The 15315-nt window shown below is 41.7% G+C and overlaps 1 protein-coding gene and 1 pseudogene across 2 annotated transcripts in view; one reads left to right on the forward strand and one right to left on the reverse strand.

Annotated features, from left to right (window-relative positions):
- GATAD1 (GATA zinc finger domain containing 1) overlaps window positions 1-15315 on the reverse strand; it is a 484957-nt gene that overhangs the window by 179355 nt on the left and 290287 nt on the right. The window lies entirely within an intron of this gene.
- LOC150001553 (perilipin-2 pseudogene) lies at window positions 10479-13307 on the forward strand (annotated as a pseudogene).

Raw genomic sequence — 15315 nt, forward strand, 5'->3', positions numbered from 1 at the left:
GGGACCAGCAGCGGCAACGCCACCTGTGAGCTGAATACAAACGCAGACCCTCAGGCCCCGTTTCAGACCTACTGAATCATAGACTGCATTTTAACAAGATCCACCGGATGACTGTACATGAACACAGGGGTGCGCAAAAGGAGGATTACAGTTGGGAGTACGAGAAAGAGTTCATTCTTGTTTGTTTATTATTGTATTACTTACTATTACTGTTAGCCTACTTTTGCCCACCCCTGTATATGAGAAACTGTTGCATTTGGAAGAAAGAGACCAGTATAAAACTACATAGTATTGTTTGTAATAGCATTTCTCACAGCCTCTCACTGGCTCTGATCGGGGCTGCGTACCCATCCTGGATCAGTCACGGAATACGCAAAGCCTCTTCTGATATCCTGACCAAACTGATTCAAAGAGCTACCTCCTTTTAACAGCTGTGTAGTATTCCATTGTACCAATGTATCGTAATTTACCTAACCTCTCCTTTGCTGACGGTCATTCAGGTTTCCCCAGCGATTTACTAACACAACCGGTGCAGGATGCCCTTTTTTGGACCTTGCCCACCACATACACACACACAGTTCTTTCTTTACCAACCTCAACGAGCACATGACTGCTGAATTGTGCCTTTTGTGTTTTTAAGGAACTTTCCATCTCACCACCAACATGTCACATTGAATATCCCTGTGACTGCTTTGAGGAAGAGGAGTGGGGAGGGGACTGTGGAGGCTGCAATGTCTAGACTTTTTCTTCATTGTCTTCTGTTCACCCAATGCAGTCCACCTGTCACTAGAGAGGCTCTATGAAACTTCCCCTAAATTAGGGGGAAAGCTTCAGATGTCCATGGAGGCCCCACTTGCCTACTAATTTCTCTGGATCTCCTGGGGACGGGGGCACCTGTCCCCTCACCTCTTCTGCCTTGTAGCTTCCGCTTTCACCACAACAGTGCAGAACTGGTAAAAACCTTGCCGTTTCCAATTGCCCTTCTCTTGCTATTGTCTAAGGGCCACTATAACTCAGGCCACGAAGAAAGCTACTTCCACAGCCCACAACCTCTACCCTCAAAGAGGTGATGTTACCCCAGGCCAATGCCTGGCTCCTCAGTCCTTGTCTCAGTCCTCTGGCTTTGTGGTGGTCTTGCCTCTCCCACAATGCCCTTATCCTGCCAACCCATCACCCTGAAGCCATGAATCTGCACTTCAGACAAACTGCAGCATCTCTCAGAAGTATGTCCTAAGTCCTTTCTGCTTCTGGTGTCTGATTTTTTTTTTTTTTTTTTAGTCACTTTACAATTGTCTCTGGGCTAGCCTCAGTTTTGAAGTCCTAGAACTTAGCTCTAACATGGTCCAGATCTTGAGTTAATACCCAATAACCTTTCCCATCCTTGTTTTATTGCTGGTAAACAAGCTCTCTCTCCTTTGGCCTGGCAGAAATCTTATTTTTCTCTTTCGCCTTCACATGCTCAGTTGTGCCATAGTAAAACAACACCAATCCCATTTTTAACCCTTACAACAGAGGCCTTCCTCCTCCTCCTCCTCCTCTTCCTCCTCCTCCTGCCCCCCACGACCAGCACAGGGTGAAAAGAGACTGAAATATTCTCTCTCCAGCCCCTTTTGGATGGGATCCCCACCCTCTCCATCACCATTCTTAGTTCCACAGGGGTCCCCAGTGAAACTCCCAGCCCACTTTGGAATACAGTCTTCCCTCAGACCACAACATTTGCTGATCTTTTAGAAAAAAAAAAAAAAAAAAACACAACATTCCTTTACTGGCACTTGATAAACTGAATGAACTTATAACTTCAGCATTGCTTCTAAAGGACTTTGTAAATGCTGTACTATTGGCATTAGTAAACGTAATTGTTTTAGAGACTCCGTTTTACCAGCAGCAGCCTCGAAACAGAAGCAAGAATGGCCTGCAAGTTATACTCATACACCCTAACCTTCTGATTATTTTGGTTCTCCAAAACCTAATTTTTTCCCTAGATGTGTGTACATTATTTATCCTTTATCCTGTGACAGTAGCACTTTATTTCAGCACAGCTCCCTAAATCCCATTTAAGCAAGCGATTTAGACGAAAGCAGTGCACAAGGAAACTTGAAGCAAAATTACTAAGTAATGTTTGAAGCAGAAGAGACACCAGCTGGCCTCCTTACCAAATTTAGAAGGTGGAACTGATATACAAGAGTCTGCTGATTGCATTGATTTGGGGGGTCAATTACATTTATGGCATTCAATGACAGGAATGACAGAAGCCAGGAAGACCCTGCTCTCGCTCATGCTGGTGAAAGCATCATGGTGGTTCATCACAGTTCAGTCATGGGATGTCTAATCCTCACCCATTCTTCTTCCTGCAATATTTCAAATAATGTGCCACAGGCGAAGTAAGTTAACTTAGTGGCTGGCTTTCTGGGCTCCCTGTTTCCTGCATAATTGGTGGACTAATTATGTTGCATTTGGGTATCAGAGAAGACCGTAGGACATTTATCTGCTCAGTGGACAGTGAGTTGATTTGGATTTGTTTCCCTGTCAAGAAAGCCGGTAGTTAATGGGCGTCCCGAAAGGGGCTGGGCACAGCCCAGCCCACGGTCTCCTTCTGCCATTTTCTCCTGCGTGTGAGGCGCTGGGCTGGTGTCTGATGAGCGAACAAAGGCAGAAGGGGCTTGGTTCTGGTGTTGCCAAGCAACGAGTTTCAGGTAGAACTTAACGTGTCAAAGCTACAGTGTCTGTGAGTGGCAGTGGTTGGGAGACTTGCTGTAGGGCGACCCAGACGCCGCCTTGCTTTTGTACACTCCTATGAGTAGTTGTTTTTTTGGCCCTTGACTCAAATATAATTTTTACTCAACGTTGCTTCCAGGGAGAGGCTAGCAACCAGGGTCCGAGTCAGGGCTCCTAATTCTGGGGAAGTCGCGAACTTCTTTGGAAATATAGTAAAAGCGTACAGAGCCATTGCTCAGACGCACATGTTCCTAAAATTTGGGGTAAAATTGGGAGGATAGGATACCCAATGAAGACCTCTGGGCGCCGAGGGAACGGGGCGTGGAAGGGCACGTCGACTTGCTCCCCGGGCCTAAGCCCTTTCCGAAGGGTTCAGAATATTTCATTAAATCAGTTACGGATGGTGCGAAAAGCGCTGTCTTCGAAGAAAGGTAAGACACGAAAACACAATACAACACAAGACTTCAAAGGTAAGATGTATTTTTCTTTTCTTAGAATTGGAACTTCGTCCTGAAAGGTGTCGCAGGATGCTGGCTCCCCCCGACGCACTCTCCCGCCCTTTCAGCCTTGGGATAGTCGCATCGTGGCTTTCACACCTGTTGCCTCTTCTTGAGGACAGTCTGTGTGCATTACCACAATAGGTCTAATGAAATATCCCAAACCAAAAATGAGGGCTCGGGGTCGCGTAAATGTGAATGGACTTCCACTAACCACGGGATGTCATAGTTGACATTCTGTGGAGACTCTCTAAATGTAGTGATTAGAAAATAAGCGAAGAGTGGATAGGTTAATTGAGGGAAAATGTGTAATGAACTGTGTCAAAGAAACAGTTATTTAGCTACCTGCAGCAAGTGAATGCTTCTGGCACTAATAAGTGTGAAGGTCCAAAGCTGTCTTCAAAAGATGACTTGAATTTCTTCAGCTGTGTCATTCCCCAACGGATTTAAAGCTTTAGAATAAGAGAATGCCATTAATCCCTACTTGAGGGATCTGGTTCAGCTATCTGCTGCCTTTTCTCTTTGGTTTTAGTAAGTAGTTTTAGAGTTGGGAGATCAGTTTTCATAAGGAGTATATTTCCCATCACTCCACTTGTTATTACACTTAATGGAATATCTCCAATTCAGTGAGAAACAAGGTGAATTATCTTAGACCCCACTAGAAAATGATGAGTAGTTGAGACAGTTCAAGTGATAACTGGAGACAGAAAGGATAGTCTTGTTGGCTCATTTTGGTGGTTATGAAACATTAGTAATATGCTCGTAATAGAGAAACTCAAATGCATTATTCACATGTGAATTCCCTTTATAATCTCCCCCTGAAAGATCCATGGGTATGAGTTTTCCGAAAGGGAAGACTGAAATAGATTTCAGCATCTATTCAAGGACAGAAGGTGGAATCTAATTGTTTATGCTCAACAGACTTTTTCATACACTCCCCATCTTTCAGAGGTTATTACTATATCGGGCCCAGTGGGAAAGCCAAGACTGAGAAAGAGAGCTTTTGATCCTGAAGGAATTCATGATTTAGGATATATGCCTTCCATCCACTCCGCCATCAAGCAGTTATTCACTTAATAAGCCTATGTCAGCTGAACTTAGCAACACATCATTATTTTTCTAGAGCTAACAGTCCCCTCAATCTTGTTAAACAGAAATGCAGTTAGGCCATTATGCGATCTGTTGATATTACACTGAACTATGTAAGTCAGAATGAAGAGTTTTTGTGACTTTCCGTAAGTGGAAGTGCTGGATCTTTGCATAATGTGTGTATGGCATAAGCAAAATATAATGATGTTTTCAGAGGTTTAAAAGATGAATTGCCGGTAAAATTGTTTTGTTTTATTGTTTGTTCCAGGTCGTGCCAGACGTGGGCGCAATGCCACGAGCCAGAGATACTCCAGTAGTATCAAAGCATCCAGCTTGTCCCAATCTACAGGGTGCGCGGGCAGCCGAGAGCAAGGGAAGTCATCTTCCGGTTCTTCCGATTCCGGAGCTTCAACTGACGGGAACGGGGCATTTGGAGCACCTCAGAACCCATTTGCTTCTTCACCCAGCTCTTACGCACCGAAAGACGAAAACGAATTCCTGTAAGTGAAAGCCCTCAGAAAAGTTACCCATTCGCTTGCTTTTCGAAAAGAAGTAATACATTACCTAAAAATCGGAATGAGCAGAAAGTACCCGTGATCCTATCCCTCAGAGGTAACCACGTTTTGCGCGCATATATACACGTAATATAATGGGTGTAATACATATCGTACTAGATCTTATTTCGCTTAAAAATGCGTCATCTTTCCGTATCAGTACAGTGTCTTCTCAGAGCTCAGTGTGCTTTTTCCACTGTGTTGATAACGCTGTATTGTGAATAGCTTTGTAAGGTAGTCCTGCTTAATTAAATCTGTTGTAAGTTATGAGACCTTTAAAAAGGATGAGGTAATTTAAAGCAACTTGTGATCTTAGAGGTCACATATCATCTCCTATTTTTCTTTCTAAAACTTTTACTTCATTTGCCTCATTCAAATTGGTTTCATTTGGTTCCCTTCGTTATTGTAGAGTAAATTCCTTATCATTTCTCGAGAACATCTGTAGTAGAATTTGTGACTGGTACCAAAACGGTGCCTGGCTCTCTGTAACTTCCCTCGGCTCCTGGCTTCTAGGACAGAACATCAATATAGGTATTTGTTGGTCTTTTACTTCCATAAGTTAGAAGTCGGTCAGTAGTAAACATTTTGAGCCATGTACCATATACTACTGACGTTTCAAAAGAAGAAAAGAAACAAATGAACCCGTTCTTCCTATATTTGATGTTACAGAAACCCTAAATTGAGTATAGATTCTCTGTAGTATCTGTGATTTTATTAATCATAGCATTCTGGACGGCATAGGAGGGGATTTAGTTTAGAGCAGATACTATCCACAGCTTTGCCAACCAATGAACTGCATGGCTGTGGGTCTCTTCACCCGTTTGCAAAATGTGAGAATTAGACAAAATGTTCTCTAAAAATGTGATGTTTCTGTATTACGGAGTGCTTCCTGTCTTTCCCAGTTAAATACTCATTGATGTGGATGGTAATGAACAAAAACCATTAAAGTTGTGTTGTGTATTTTATTATATCTTAGTTCTTTAATATATGTATGACACAGTTGTTCTCAATGAAATGAATTAGCGAATGGTTCCGTGTACTGCAAAAGCAAAATTATGAACTTCTTTAATATTGTATCTATCACATGAAATGTAGTTTATAGTTCTGTAACTTCTGCTTTAAAGGACACTTGAGAAAACATAACGAGAAACCTAAAATTATATATTTACTACAATTTAACATTTCAATCATTGAAAATGAGAAAAAGATAAATTTTAATAAGCAGATGAAAACTATTTTCTTTTTCTTTGTCAGGGACGAAATGGGAAAAGATGTGGCCGTTTGGGAGTCCTCTGGTCAGTGGCCGTTCTCCGTTTATTCACCAGGGGGAAACGTATCTAGCGTTTCAGGTAACTGAGAAATTGTACATTTTTAAACTACGTTTTACAACTCTCATTCTCTAAAAGCGAGACCCTGCCAGATAAAGAAATGAACCACGAACTTAGCTGTAGTTAGGAGAGGTTGGACATTCTTTAAAGTGCCTGAGCATTGCAGCAGAACTTCATGATTCGGAGATTGAGGTTGAAAGGTATAGTTCTTTTAAGATATGTGGTTCTCATGAGAAAATAGTAACATCAGGACCCACCACAGTTCTAATTCTGTAAGCCCAAGCAGAGGCTCTACTCTCTTGGCTCTCCATAGGTACCCCTTCAGAACCTCTTGGCTGCCTGCGGTGAATAGAAGAGTCATATCCTGCCTGCCACGAAGGCCTTAGCTGTCTGATTCTGCTTGCTCTTTCTTCCCTGTCTTTCCTTTTAAGGGTAGTTGTTTTTCATAAAGCATGTGAAGGCCTATCCTGGAGATAATGTTTGAAGGTCAGGAGCTTAGCTGGGCTGCAGGGATAACACTTCTGTAGAATTACTCCTTCCCTTCCCATTTTCTTTTGTCTAGAGTTTCTAAAGCTCCTTCTGGGCTGCAACCTAAACTGCCACACTGCTAAGCCCACCTGGCTGGTCCTGAGTGAATAGCAGGCTCCTAGCGGATGACAGTCCTTGCACTCCCTCAGAACTCTGGCATCTGTACTCTGTCTCAGCTCTGCCTGCTCATTCTCTGCAAGCATTTGCATCACACCGCTCCTCAGTTGCTTCGGTACTCCTCACCGAATTTCTTTAGTGCCAGGCCCTATTGTAAGTGCTGGGGATATGTTGGTGAGCAAGATAGGCAAGATCCCTCCCTTATGACGCTTATGTTCTTGAGGGAAGGAGACAATAAGTAAAACAAGGAAATAAGAGAACTCCAGCTGGTGATTTTTCTGTAAAGAAAATAAAGACGTATTAGCCTTGTCAAATCAGTTCAGCATTGAACCTAATGCCTGTCGAATGCCCTAAAGCAGTTCCTCCCAAGTGTGGGACGTAGATCCCTATGTTGGTTGGGTTGCCGGATAAAATATGGGGTGCCCAGTGAAGCTTCAATTTTAGGTAAACAAAGAATAATGTTTTAGCATATGAATAACCCATGTAACATTGGTGACATATTTATACTACAAGTGTGTGTGTCTGAAATTCAAATTGAACTGGGCATCCTGTATTATTATTTGCTCAATTTGGCAACCCTGTTCCTGAGCCCCTTGCAGGAGCTGTACTAGTTCAAAAATCTTTTCATAATAATCCTAATGCACGAGTTGCCATTTTCACTGTGTTGACATTTGCACAGTTGAAGCAAAAAAATCGATGAGTAAAGCCCCTTATATCTTAGTGTAAATCAAGCTAGAAACAATAAACCGTAGTCACAAAGTCTAACAGTAGTCAATGAAAAAGATTAATGTCATTTTGGCTTAAGATTATGTCCGAAATGAAATGGTAGAAGTTTTTAATTTCATGAGATCTTGACCTCTGAGTGCAAACCTTTTTTACTATACTGTGTGACCAAATGGGAAGCACACACAAAGTTGTTTCTGCCACATGAACTCAAGTGCGATGGGTATTGGAAGGGAAAGTCCTGGTGTGCTCGTTTGACTTGGGAGCTGAACCAGCCACTTTTTTCCCCCACAGAACAATGGCTAATGAAAGAATAAGTGGCAACTACGGTTATTTTGACTTAAGTATTTGGTGACGTTTTCTTTAAAAATAAATGAAGGGAGCCCGTTACTTCATAGAGAACAACTGACAATGATAAAATGCAAGCTTTCAAGTGAATATTAGATGATGGAGAAATTTTTTTCTCATGTGAGCTTGATAACTTCTCGATACATAAAGTCTCTTCTGATGAGATGGATAGTGACATTAACAAATATGAATATTTTGATATTGTAAAAGACCATTTGGCCGTGTTTGGGAGTTCTCGATAACTCAGTGAACCAGTATTTTCCAAATATTTAATCTGTAACGTTGCAAAATTATACATACCTAAAAAGTCCATTCGAAGTGCAAAATTATCCAGTGAATTGAATGTGATAGTACAAAAAGTTTGAGTCGACATTGGAGCTAAACTTTTAGAAACTACCACCTGTCAAGTTCTGGTGTGACGTCAAAGAAGAATATTCCAAACTATCTGAAAAGGCCGTTAACATCATTCTTTTCCAGCTACATATCTGTGCGAGAACAGGTTTTCGTCCTCTACTACACCCAGGCGGTATATTGCAACAGACTCAATGCATCTGATTATTTCCTGAGGTTAAATCCTAGCAATGCTATTAAGATCAGAAGGTGTGAACATTTCTGTGGCAATTGATGCTTAATGACAATTTTCCTCCTGTAAGAGTTGTACATTTTTAGTCCCCTCAATGGCAGTTTAGGAGACTGTCCACTTCACCACATTTTTTCTTTTATTTTATTAAAAGATTTCTTGTATTGATTTTTTGGGGGGGTGGGCGGATAGAAGAGGGAAACATCAATGTGTGAGAGAAATGTCAATTGGCTGCCTCTCACACATGCCCCAACTGGGGACCAGGCCTGTAGTCCAGGCATGTTCCCCGATTGGGAATCGAACTGGCGACCTTTCACTCTGTGGGACAATGCCCGACAAGCTGAGCCACGCTGGTCAGAGCCACTTAACCAAATTCTTTTTTTTTTTTTTTTTTAATTATTTCTTTGTTTGTTTGTTTATTTATTTACTTTTGGAGAAAGAGAGGGAGAGAAACATCACTGTGTGGTTGCCTCTCACTCGCGCCCCCAACTGGGGACCTGACGTGCAACCTAGTCATGTGCCCTGAGTGGGAATCCAACCAGCAACACTTGGTTCGCAGGCCAATGCTCAGTCCCACCGAGCTTCGCCAAATTCTTAAGGCCAATAAATAATATTCACTTTTAATTTTTGCCAGTCTGATAAGTAAAGGCTTTTATCTTAATTTTCAGTTGTATTTTTAAATTGAACTTTTTTACTTCCCTTATTTATTGGCTATTTGAAATTTTTGTGAGTTGGCTGTTTGTTGTTTTTGCTCATATTAACTTATTCTTCTCAGTGATTTGTAAGAACTCTTAATATGTTAACATTAGTTCTTCTCCTGTCATGTCGCCATTCTGGTTTTCCCAGCTTATCATCTGCGTTTTAATTTTGCTTATTATAGTTTGACATAGAGAGTATTTTTCTACATAGAAATTTGAATGTATACGTAGTCAACTTTCTTTTTCTGTTAGTTCTTCCTCTCCATTTATATTTAGAAAAAGAATTTCCCCTTCAAAGATAATAACCAACTACATTTTATTCTAATTTTTTCCTTATGATTATGAAAATTTTCTAATATCAACATTAGTGCACTTTCTTGTCTCGCCCCTTTAGCTTTACTATTCTATCAAAAATATTGGCATTTATTTTAAAGATTCCAATTGATTTCTCCCTTCAGGTTTCACTGACATTTCACCAGAGGAGCTGAGACTTGAATACCATAACTGCTTAGCCAGCAACAACTTACAACGTTATGTAAGTTTGTTTCCTATTCATCTACCTCAATAACAGATTAGCTGTGAATTACTATCTTCTCCATATTTAGAGGCTTGCTTGTTTTGGTAAAGTGGGTGAGGGCTACAGTTATTTTCAAGACAAGGCTATTTTTATTTTCTAAATTACTTTATTGGAAATTGATTGGTTATCCAAAATGGTGATAATGTACTTTGACCGTAGTAACTAGGAATGTCACTATTTCATTACGAACTCTCCCAACAATCGGTCCCGGAAATCAAACCCTTTCATCAGTTGGCAAACACTTAGAGAGCATCTCTTAGGTGCAGACACTGTGATGAATGTTAGAAAAACAAAGTTAAACAAAGCAGTCGATTCTATAGATTAACATTCTCACATGTCAAATATCAAAAATTAAAAAGCTCAGCTTGAGGAAGTTTGTGCTAAAGGAAATGACAAACTCTTTTGTTGTTGTCTACAGTCATGATCATGCGTTTTAACTGGCACACTCGCTCTTCTCCCACCCAAATACAACTAACTGTGTGCCGCCAGGTACTTGTGCTTCTGAACCGGGTGATTCAAGGAGCTGGAGAACAGGCAGAGGGGACTAGAGCTGGAATATCTTTGGCAAACAGGGGCGGGTCAATGCGAACTTTACAAGCGATGGGCCGTAAAAATGTTTCATAAACTTTCTGTAATTTTGGCAAAGATGTGAAGTTGTTTGAGAGATGAAAATAAACACTCGATATTGACTCGTTATTTTTCTGTCTTCTCTCTCCAGCTAAATTCCACCCAACGGTTAAGAAATCAGTGGAGGAACAGGGTAAATGAACTGAAAAGTCTAAACACATCACCTAAAACAGCTTTGGTGAGTACCTGAAAGTTTGCTGAAGGGAAGTGTCTTTCTTATGTATTGCTTTTTTTGCAAGAATTTTACTTTCAATTTGGAAAGCAAACTTAAAATTTTCTGTCAAGCCCTGGCTGGTATGGATGTTTCTCTCCCTCTCTTTCTCCCTCCGTTCCTCTCTCTCTAAAAGAAAATAAATAAAATCTTTAAGAAAACATGTAGGTCGGCCTATAGATACTGAAATGTGTTATTAAAAATTATTTTTCTCATTTTAGTATGTATTCATTGAAATTTAGAAAACAAAAAATTTTAAAGGTTTTGTTTACTTTTTAGCGAGAGGGGAAGGGAGAGGAACATCAATGTGCAAGAGAGAGATTGGTCAGTTGCCTCTTACAATGCCCCTACCCGGGGATGTGGCCCACAATCGAGGCACGTGCCCTGACCGGGAATCGAACCGGCGACCATTTGGTTTTCAGGCCGGCACTCAATCCACCGAGCCACACTAGCCAGGGCTAGGAAAAATTTAAAAGCATAACTAAAATTAAAACCGTAATTCATCAGCCATTAACTCTTAATCTTTGAGGCTGGTGTACTTTTTTCTGTCTGTATTCCTATTGTGGGCATTTTTCTATGTTAAACATGTCACGTTTTTAAGTAAATACTTTAAATTTTTAATTTGGCTCTAAAGTACATATATAGAAAGGTACTTGAGAATTTTTCAGCAGGTACTTTTTTATGTGCCCTTTCTTATAGCTCTCTGATGATACAGAGAATGGACTAAATCCAGCACCCTCTACATCTGGATCTGGGAGTAGGCAAACAGCAGCATTTGGGTCCCCAGGTAAGTGATAAAGTGTTGCTAGAGCTCGGCGTGTAGGGCTACCGGATCTTCCCCTCTGAGCTGCTGTCAATCGATTTCTTCTCTCTCCAGGAAGAAAAATGGTATCAGCTGCAGTTGATCCACAGCCGAGTGTGGTGACTAGGGTGGCCAACCTACCGTTGGTCAGCTCCACATATGACCTCGTGTCCTCGGCCTATGTCACTACAAAGGATCAGTATCCTTATTTGAAGTCTGTGTGTGAGATCGCGGAGAAGGGTGTGAAGACCATCACGTCGCTGGCTGTAATGAGCGCTCTGCCCATCATCCAGAAGCTAGAGCCACAAATTGCTGTTGCCAATACCTATGCCTGTAGGGGGCTGGACAGGATTGAGGAGAGACTGCCTATTCTGAACCAGCCAACAAATCAGGTTGTTGCCAATGCCAAAGGTGCTGTGACGATGACTGTGACCGGGGCCAAAGGTTCTGTGGCCAGCACAATCACTGGGGTGATGGACAAGACTAAAGGAGCAGTGACTGGGGCAAAGGATGCTGTGACAACAACTGTGACCCGGGCCAAGGATTCTGTGGCCAGCATGATCACTGGGGTGATGGACAAGACTAAAGGAGCAATGACTGGCAGTGTAGAGAAGACCAAGTCTGTGGTCAATGGCAGTATTAACACAGTCATGGGGAGTCGGATGATGCAGCTGGTGAGCAGTGGAGTAGAAAATGCACTCACCACATCAGAGCTGCTGGTAGACCAATACCTCCCTCTCACTGAGGAAGAACTAGAAAAAGAAGCAGAAAAAGTCGAAGGATTTGACACTCTCCAGAAGCCAAGTTATTATATTAGGCTGGGGTCTCTGTCTACCAAGCTCCGCTCATGTGCCTACCAGCAGGCTCTCAGCAGAGTGAAAGAAGCTAAGCAGAAAAGCCAAGAGACCATTTCTCAGCTTCATTCCACTGTTAACCTGATTGAATTTGCCAGGGAGAATGTGCATAGTGCCAACCAGAGAATTCAGGGTGCTCAGGACAAGCTCTACCTGTCCTGGGTGGAGTGGAAGAGAAGCATTGGCTACGATGATACTGATGAATCACACTGTGCCGAGCACATTGAGTCACGTACTCTTGCTATTGCCCGAAACCTGACTCAGCAGCTGCAGACCACGTCCTCCACTCTCCTGTCCAACATCCAGGGGTTACCACAGAATATCCAAGATCAGGCCAGTCACTTGGGGGTGATGGCTGGAGACATCTACTCCGTGTTCTGCAATGCTGCGTCCTTTAAAGAAGTGTCTGACGGCTTCCTTACTTCTAGCAAGGGGCAGCTGCAGAAAATGAAAGAGTCTTTAGATGATGTGATGGATTATCTTGTTAACAACACACCCCTCACCTGGCTGGTAGGTCCCTTTTATCCTCAGATAACCGAGTCTAAGAAAACTGAGGATCGAGGTGCAGAGAAGGACACAACCAGTCAGGAGGCCCAGCAGCTTGAGCACAAACCACATTAATCCTGTCCCTTTCACCAGTGCATGGTGCAGCCAGATGACACCTTCTATTATGTTGAAATTAACCTGCTAGACAACTTGGAATTGGGGAAATAGCTGGCTAGAAAAAAGGTCTCTTCATTGTAGTTGTTTCCAACTGGACTAAGATCTTTAAAGTTTCTGACATTAACAGATGAGTTCTTTGTCTTATGTGGCTGGTAAGAAAAGAATGATAGACTGGTCAGAGCCTAGTCAGAGGTCACAAAATGTTACGTTGCATTTGTGGTCTCATTCTGTTGCCACTGTTGCTGTCTGTTTGCATTGAATAAAAGCACCTTCATGTGGGCTGTTGTCTGAACTGGGTCTGCCCCGGTTTGGTCTCAGCAGGCCTGATCACTGGTTTGTCACACATGCATGCTTATACAAATTTAGTTTTTTGTATTTTGTTTTTTTCATAAAGGATTGTCTTTGGTGTATTCAATAAAATTCATTACAGGAAAAAAAAAAATCAGTAGAGGAATAGGGTAAATGAACTGAAAAGTCTAAACACATCACCTAAAACAGCTTTGGTGAGTACCTGAAAGTTTGCTGAATGGAAGTGTCTTTCTTATCTATTGCTTTTTTTGCAAGAATTTTACTTTCAATTTGGAAAGCAAACTTAAAATTTTCTGTCAAGCCCTGGCTGGTATGGATGTTTCTCTCCCTCTCTTTCTCCCTCCGTTCCTCTCTCTCTAAAAGAAAATAAATAAAATCTTTAAGAAAACATGTAGGTCGGCCTATAGATACTGAAATGTGTTATTAAAAATTATTTTTCTCATTTTAGTATGTATTCATTGAAATTTAGAAAACAAAAAATTTTAAAGGTTTTGTTTACTTTTTAGCGAGAGGGGAAGGGAGAGGAACATCAATGTGCAAGAGAGAGATTGGTCAGTTGCCTCTTACAATGCCCCTACCCGGGGATGTGGCCCACAATCGAGGCACGTGCCCTGACCGGGAATCGAACCGGCGACCATTTGGTTTTCAGGCCGGCACTCAATCCACCGAGCCACACTAGCCAGGGCTAGGAAAAATTTAAAAGCATAACTAAAATTAAAACCGTAATTCATCAGCCATTAACTCTTAATCTTTGAGGCTGGTGTACTTTTTTCTGTCTGTATTCCTATTGTGGGCATTTTTCTATGTTAAACATGTCACGTTTTTAAGTACATACTTTAAATTTTTAATTTGGCTCTGAAGTACATATATAGAAAGGTACTTGAGAATTTTTCAGCAGGTACTTTTTTATGTGCCCTTTCTTATAGCTCTCTGCTGATACTGAGAATGGACTAAATCCAGCACCCTCTACATCTGGATCTGGGAGTAGGCAAACAGCAGCATTTGGATGCCCAGGTAAGTGATAAAGTAATGCAGGACTTCACTGATTTGGAAAAACAGGGTTTTATAGGTTTCAAGTTGCAAAACCTGAAGGGATGTTAAGCACCATTTTAAGTCAGCCTTGCAGATTCGACCGCCTTCCATAATGGAGCTTGAGAGAATTTGATTCATCAAGCCTCAGTGAAAGGGGGGCCAGAATGGGCTGGGCTGTTCTTTGGGAGACCCTGTGGATGGTGCGAAAAGCGCTGTCTTCGAAGAGAGGTAAGACACGAAAGCAGAATACAACACTTAAGACTTCAAAGGTAAGATGGAGTTTTCTTTTCTTAGAATTGGAACTTCGTCCTGAAAGGTGTCGCAGGATGCTGGCTCCCCCCGACGCACTCTCCCGCCCTTTCAGCCTTGGGATAGTCGCACTGTGGCTTCACACCTGTTGCCTCTTCTTGAGGACAGTCTGTGTGCATTACCACACTAGGTCTAAGGAAATATCGCAAACCAAAAATGAGGGCTCGGCGTCGGGTAAATGTGAATGGACTTCCACTAACCACGGGATGTCATAGTTGACATTCTGTGGAGACTCACTAAATGTAGTGATTAGAAAATAAACGATGAGTGGATAGGTTAACTGAGGGAAAATGTGTAATGAACTGTGTCAAAGAAACAGTTATTTAGCTACCTGCAGCAAGCGAATGCTTCTGGCACTAATAAGTGTGAAGGCCCATAGCTGTCTTCTAAAGATGACGTGAATTTCTTCAGCTGTGTCATTCCCCAACGGATTTAAAGCTTTAGAATAAGAGAATGCTATTAATCCCTACTTGAGGGATCTGGTTCAGCTATCTGCTGCCTTTTCTCTTTGGTTTTAGTAAGTAGTTTTAGAGTTGGGAGATCAGTTTTCATAAGGAGTATATTTCCCATCACTCCACTTGTTATTACACTTAATGGAATATCTCCAATTCAGTGAGAAACAAGGTGAATTATCTTAGACCCCACTAGAAAATGATGAGTAGTTGAGACAGTTCAAGTGATAACTGGAGACAGAAAGGATAGTCTTGTTGGCTCATTTTGGTGGTTATGAAACATTAGTAATATGCTCGTAATA

This window comes from Furipterus horrens, unplaced genomic scaffold (assembly GCF_987537825.1).
Source record: "Furipterus horrens unplaced genomic scaffold, mFurHor1.1.pri manual_scaffold_9, whole genome shotgun sequence".
NCBI classification, from domain to species: Eukaryota; Metazoa; Chordata; class Mammalia; order Chiroptera; family Furipteridae; genus Furipterus; species Furipterus horrens.